At 40.6% G+C, this 7,172-nt stretch overlaps 1 pseudogene; it reads left to right on the top strand.

Moving 5' to 3' along the window:
* Nucleotides 1–1,605: 1,605 nt before the first annotated feature.
* LOC111817002 lies at nucleotides 1,606–1,829 on the top strand (annotated as a pseudogene).
* Nucleotides 1,830–7,172: the final 5,343 nt, after the last annotated feature.

The raw sequence follows: 7,172 nt of genomic DNA on the forward strand, positions 1-7,172 counted from the left end.
CCTATACTAAATACAAAAACAAACAAAAAACTAGATAGAAAAAAAAAAAAAAAACTATACAGAAGCCAGGCATTGTGGCATATGCCTGTAAAGTGAGCTCAAGGCCAGCCTGAACTGCAGAGTGAACCCTATCTCAAAAAGACAAAAACAAAAACAAAAAAAAACTAGAGAGGCAAGTCAGGAAGCATAGCTCAATGATAGAGTGTTGTATGTGAAGCCCTGGTTCAATCTCCAGCACTGGGGCCAGGTATTTAGCTCAGTGGCACTGCATCTGCCTGGCAAGTATGAGGTCCTGAATTCAATTCCTGGTACACAAATCCCCAACACCAAAATAAAGTGTATTTTCCCTAACATCAATCTAGTTGCAAACACACACACACACACACACACACACACACACACACACACACACACAAAAGAATAAGTGCCTGCCTGGCAAGCATAAGGTCCTGAGTTCAATCCTTAGTACCCCCCCACAAAATCATCTAGTTGCTAAGATATCCTGACTTTATTAATGATACATTTCCTCATAAAACAACAATGATGGGGCTGGGGAGATGGCTCAGTGGAATAAGTGCTTCCAACAAAAAACCAATAATGAAATGTTTTGTGCACTAATAGCATAATTTAATTTTTTTTTTTTTTGCGGGGAGCTTGGAGGGGGACTAGAACCCCATGTCTACTTGAGTGTGGTAGACAAGTACTCTTAGTGCTGAGCTATATCACTGGCCCTTTTTACATCTTCTGTTGAGATAGGTTGCTAAATTACATAGGCTACGCTCTATTTTCTTACCTCAGCTTCCCAAACAGGTCCAGGATTATATGTGTATGCTACTTTACCTGAAAATTCTACTTTTTTTTTTTTTTTTTTTTTGTGGTACCAAGGATTAAACTCAGGACCTTGCACTTGCCAGGCAGGCACTTAACCTGCTGAGCTGTATCCCTAGCCCTCTACATTTTTATAAAATTTGATTTAATATTTTAAGGGACATATAATATTGTAAGGGGATATATATATATATAGTTTCAGAGTTGTCAATATAGCTCAATGGTAGAGGGTTTGTCTACAACACTGGGGGCTGGGGAGATAGCTCAGTGGCACAAATGCCCTCCTGGCAAGCGCAAGATCCTGAGTTTGATCCTTGGTATCAAAACAGAAAAACAACAACAACAAAAAATCCCTAGCACTAGAAAAACTAATTTTATGTTTTTCTGCTAATTCTGAATGCCTTGAAGACAGCATCTGATTCATTGGTTTTCTGTCACCTAATTTGTCAGCCACCAAATGACTGACAATAATGACAAAAATTACTCTGTTAAAGGTGTCAACCTAGGGGCCAGGGAGATGGCTCAGTGGAATAAACGCTTCCCTGGCAAGCACAAGGGCCTGAGTTCAATCCCCAGTTCTGCAAAAAAAAAAAAAAAAAAAAAAAAAAAAAAGGTGTCAACTTAGCAGTGAAAAGAATAAACACTCATCTTCCTGGATCCCAAATCCTTCTCCTTAAAGTAAAGACAATTGACATAGTAAGCTCAACCTGAGCCTGAATTGCAGAGCAAGATTCTGTCTCAAAAATAAATAAAAACTAAATAAATAAAATAAGGATAATAGCTTCTCAGGCTTTTGACTAAGATCAAGTGTAATATCTGTTCTTTTTTGGGGGGTACAAAGAGTTGAACTTACAACCTCAGGCTTGGCAGGCAGACACTGTGCCACTGAGCTATATCCCTGGCCCCTAATGTCTGTTCTTATCTGTTTTAAAATAAAGACAATATTTTCTTGTCTGCCAGGAAGCTGGTGATGCACTCAGGGACCACTTCCCAGATCTACAACCAACTTCATAGTGTTTCTTAGAGCAGAGGCCTGTGTCAGAAAAGTTCAGAGCATTGGAGTTTATCCTTCAAGCAAAAGGCATTTGATCTTGCTTTACAAAGACAACAGGTGTAGCCATTCTGTTATTGCATACTGAACTATCTTTGGCCCTGAATAGAGCCCAATCTGCTCTGAGATTAGTATTTGGCTGGGGGAATGTCAGGGAAGGTCTGAGCTGAACAAGTTGTTGAGCCTCCTTCTCTCCCCAGTGTGGGAGGTGTATTTTCTTCTACAGTTAGACTGGGAATTATGTTCCTCACCATTGGAGTAGATTTGTCTGGCAACTACCATGTGTTTATTTTTGGAAGCTCAATGGAAAAGTCTTGCTTCGGTTTACTAATTTAAAGCTGACATGCAAGTGATTGTTCAGGGAAAATACTTTCTTTAGTGACCACCGTCTACCCTCAAGTTGGCAGAACTGGCACCCTATCAACCACAGAGGAGGGCCTGGGAGATGGCTCAGTGGAATAAGTACCTCCCTGGCAAGCATAAGGACCTGAGTTCAATCAATACCTGTTCTGGAAAAAAAAACAAACAGCAGAGGATATAAAGAGTGGCATATTGATCTAAAATATCAGGCCCACCACCTGTCAGTGTCACTACAGAACTTTTCTGTTTCAAGGACTCTATTTACATTTTTATAGAAAAAGTATTTTAGCAGGAATTAGTAACAGGAAGGACTAAATTCCTTACTCTGGTGTGTAAAACCCTATCCAATCAGCTAATACCTCTACAATTTTCTCTTCTAATACATAGATTCCCCAAAAATCCTTTCTTCAGCCAAATTGGTTTATTTCTTCTCTGCCTGTGGGTCACAGAATTTCCCCCACATGGAACTCCTATCTACTTGGAATATCTGCCAACAACCTTCTCCTTCCCTGTCTTTCTTTTTCTCAGTAGACAGTTGTTCATCACATGCTATATGATGCTAACATTGTGAAACACATGTCAAGGGTTTAATTTTCTGCTTTCAGCACTTGGCATTGAACCCAGGGCCTTTATAGTGTGTTATATCCTAGCCTTTTAAAAATACTGAAATATCTTCCTAAGTAGTTAAATTGCCCAGTCTGGGTTCAAATTTTTTATTTTCCTGGTTCAACCTCCCAAAGTGCTGGGATTACAAGCATGCACCACCATGCCTAGCTCTTTTTTTATTTTTATCTGACAAAAATATAAAAGTTGTACTTATTAGTTGATGTATGTTTGATACACATACACACACACACACAGTATAATGTTGAAATTAGGTTAAACATATCTTTGTAAACATTTGTCATATTTTTGTGATGAAAACTTCAAAATCCTTTCATTTGGCTTTCTGAAATTCACAGTATACATAATTGTTATCTATAGTCACCATACTGTGCAAGAGCATCCCAGAGCCTCTTGCTTCTGTATAGCTGTAATTTTGGTCAGCATTTATCAGCTTTGCCCACACTTTCTGCACCCCTAGGTTTCCAGCCTCTGGTAACCACCATTGTACTTTCAGTTTCTTTTCTTTTTTTTTTTTTTTTTTGCAGTACCAGTCATTAAACTCAGGACCTTTCGCTTACCAGGCAAGCGCTTATTCTACCAAGCTATCTCCCTGGCCCCACTACTTTCAGTTTCTATGAACACAACTTTTTAGATTCTATAATATTTTTTATTTTTTACTTTTCTTTTGGTAACTAGGATTGAATTCAGGGTCTCACACATATTAGACAAATGTTATGTCACAGAGCTACACCCAAAAACCCAGTTTAAATCTTTTTGGGGGGTATACCAGAAATGAAGCTCAGGACTTCATGCTTGCCAGGCAGGTGCTGTGTCACTGAGCTAAATTCCCTGGTCCTTAGATCTTTCTCTGTGTGTGTGTTTATGTTGCTAGATATTGAATCCAGGACTTTGCATATGTTGTGAGTGCTCTGCCACTAGGACCCTAGTTTTTATTTTTAATATTGATTGATTTTATGATACTGGAGATTGAATATAGGGCCTTTACATTGAGCTATACTTCCACTACCTTTTATTTCCTTTTTTTGCATTTTTAAATTTTATTGGTAGATTTTAGATATACAAAACAACCTTTATCACAAAGAATTTGTATCTGTACATGATATATCTTTTAAAATAAAATTTATTGGGGGCCAGGGAGATAACTCAGTAGAATAAGTGCTTGCCTGGCAAGCGCAAGGGCCTGAGTTCAATCCTTGGTTATGCTTTAAAAAAAGGAGGGGGGGACTGGGGAGATGGCTCAGTGGAATAAGCGCTTCCCTGGCAAGTGCAAGGGCCTGAGTTCAATCCCCAGTTCCAAAAAAATAAAAAAATAAAAAAATAAACTTTGGGCTGGAGAAATGACTCAGTGGAATAAGCACTTCTATGGCAAGCACAAGGGCCTGAGTTCAATCCCCAGTTCCGCTGAAAAATAAAATCAAATAAAAAATAAAGTAAAATAAAATTAAGTTTATTGGTATATAAGGTGATCATATTGATTATAGAGAATTTGTACCTGTATATGATAGAACTTGATTTTTCCCCTTTCCTCTACCTTCCCTTGAATACTTTTTCCCAGGCCAGGGGTATGACTCAGCTGTGCCTTGCCTGCCTGGCAAGCATGAGGACCTGAGTTTGATTCCTGGTACTGATTTGGGAAGCTCTCTGCTATTACTTCTGCCCATATTTTTTAAATGTCATTTGTATTGGCTCCTTCTTTCTCATTGATACCTATCAGTCTCACATTGTTCATCTTTGCATCATCTTGCAGGTGATGGATTATTTTTTCCTACATCCTAGTTGTTTTTAAGAGATCTTTTCTTACCTTTTCACTAACTGCACCAGTGTCTTCAAGATCTGAAACTCTGTCTTCACTTTCAGTCAAATGGTTTTGCAAGCTTGTGATTGAGATTTTAAGTTCCTCTATATCTCTTTGACTCTCCTTCATGAGATCTATTTCTTTTCTGTATTGCTCATTCAAGGAATCTGTCATTTTTCTACTCTCCTTTATTTTTTTTAATCAATGTCTTCTTTAGAAGCAGTTATTAATTTTTTTACTGCAGAGTTTTTTCAGATTGGGTTTTTTCCCTATGTTTCTGTATTTGATTCTTTACTTCAGATGCTATGAATTCAAAGATCTTTTTTTATTTGAGAAATTAATTCTGCTCTGAGTTCCTCTATACCTTTCTGCTGTTGCTTATTTACTTTCAATACTATTAATTCACGCATTTCAGCTGAGCTAGTGTCCTCTGCACTTGTTCTGGATGGGCATTGTGTTTCCCCCATATGTTTTTGCATTTGATTCTTTACTTTAGATGCTAGTAATTCAGAGATTTCTTTTTTTATTTCCAATCTGAGTTACTCTATACCTTTCTGTAGTTGTTTATTTCAGACTCTTGATTCATTGCTTTCAGCTGTGTGATTCCCAATTTGTTCTGTGCTGGTGTCCTCTGCACTTGTTATGGGTGGGCTTGGGGTCTGAGACTGCATTTTGCTCCTTCTCGTTGTCTTTTTTTTTTTTTTTTTTTTTTTTTTTTTTGGTGGAACCGGGGATTGAACTCAGGCCCTTGCGCTTGCCAGGGAAACACTTATTCCACTGAGCCAGCTCCCCTGTCCCTTGTTGTCATTTTGTATAGCGCTGTCTTCTGACCTTTGTTGTAGAGCTTTGGTGCAGTTGTAACCTTAGCACCTACTGAAATTCAGGTGCAGATCGACAAAGCTTGAATTTATCCAGTTGTGCCTGGCTTCAGGCTGCTGTGCTCAGCTCCTTCCTGCTGCAGCCCTTGGGAGTGAACTTGTTGTGCCCCTCTGGCAAGATGTTCTGCTCCTGGACTAATTGGGTGGTTCTGTCCCCTACTCTCTCTGCAGGGACTGCAGCTGCAAAGATTCAGCCCCAGGCCTGTATGCCAGGCCTGAGTTGAGTCTGAAGGGGACAAGGTGGAGTAGGGGGGAGAGGAAGCTCTCCCACATACTCACCAGGCCTAGGCTAGGGCTGGATTTGGGGGTCCCGAGAACGCAGCAGAAGTTCTCACTCAGTGTGTATGGGGGGGCTCCGGAGTGGTGGTGGGGGTCCCAAGAGCGCAGAAGAGGGTCTCACTCATGCTGTGTACCTGGGTTTGGACTGAACAGGTCCCGTGATTCCTGGTACTGAAAGAACACATCTTCCCTCTTTATTTACAAAATCTTTGTTTCCATTTCTTTCCTTGTATTCTTTTATTGCCCCTTCTTTCCCTTTCGTGTCCCCCTCCCTTGTTCTCCTTCTCATTTGAACATTTTTTCCCATTTCCCAATATTATATTTTGTTCCTTATTTACACTTTTGTTTTCTTATACCAGAGAAACAATCCCAGCACCTTTTTCTTAGTTGTTTATTATGAGCCAGCGTGTTACTAAATGCCCAGGCTGAGGTCAAACTTTTAATTCTCTTGCCTCAGCCTTCCAGAGTGTTCGAATTGTAGGACTGCACCACCAAATCTAGCTTTACTTATTTATTTTCGTACCAGGAATTGAACTCAGGACTTTGTGCTTGCCAGGGAGGCACTTAAGCTGCTGAGCTATCTCTCTGGGTCTTACTTATTTTTCTTTCGAAGCAAGGTTTGGTTATGTTGCCAAATTGCCAGGACTGGGGTTGAATTTAGGTCCTCCTGGCTCAGCCTCCTGTAGCACTGACGTTACAGGTACCTGCCACCACACCAAACTCTGTATCTTTTAAATTTGTTTTATTTATTTATTTTGGATAATAACAATTTGACTAGTCAGTGATAGGTCAGGACTAAGATTCCCAGGCAAGCTGCCCCCATACTCTCTCTCCCTTGGTCCCACACAGAGCCAAACCCAACAGGTCCACTTGACTTTGATTCAAGCACAACTAAGACAAATAATGTACACCTGTGATTTGGCTGGTCCATTCTGCAATATCCTCAACAAGGAAGACAAATGATGTTCACCTGCGACCTGGCTGTTAAAGCTCAGTCATCTTCCTATAAAGTCTCCTGCCCCTTCCTTAAGTGCTGTCTTGGCCAGTGAGACAGTCCTCCACGGTTGCTGTCTTGGTCCGCAGCAATACAGCCCTTTGTGTGCGCTTCCAATACACCTGCTTTTACCCGCATCAGTGCATCTGCTCAGGGCTCTGCCTGCTCCTCCAGCGAAGGTCTGGCTCCTCCCTGCTCATTCCTGGGATGAGAGTGGGTGACTCCTGTGCCACCTGCATGAAGACATCTACTGATAGCTGGCAGATCCCTCTACTCTGACCCCCATTCAGACACGCCTGTGCTGAGGCCACCTGCTGTCTCTTCTGTTCTCCAAGGCCGCTTCTACAGCTAAATCCTGTG

This window comes from Octodon degus, unplaced genomic scaffold, assembly GCF_000260255.1.
Source record: "Octodon degus isolate 3935 unplaced genomic scaffold, OctDeg1.0 scaffold00045, whole genome shotgun sequence".
Classification (NCBI taxonomy): domain Eukaryota; kingdom Metazoa; phylum Chordata; class Mammalia; order Rodentia; family Octodontidae; genus Octodon; species Octodon degus.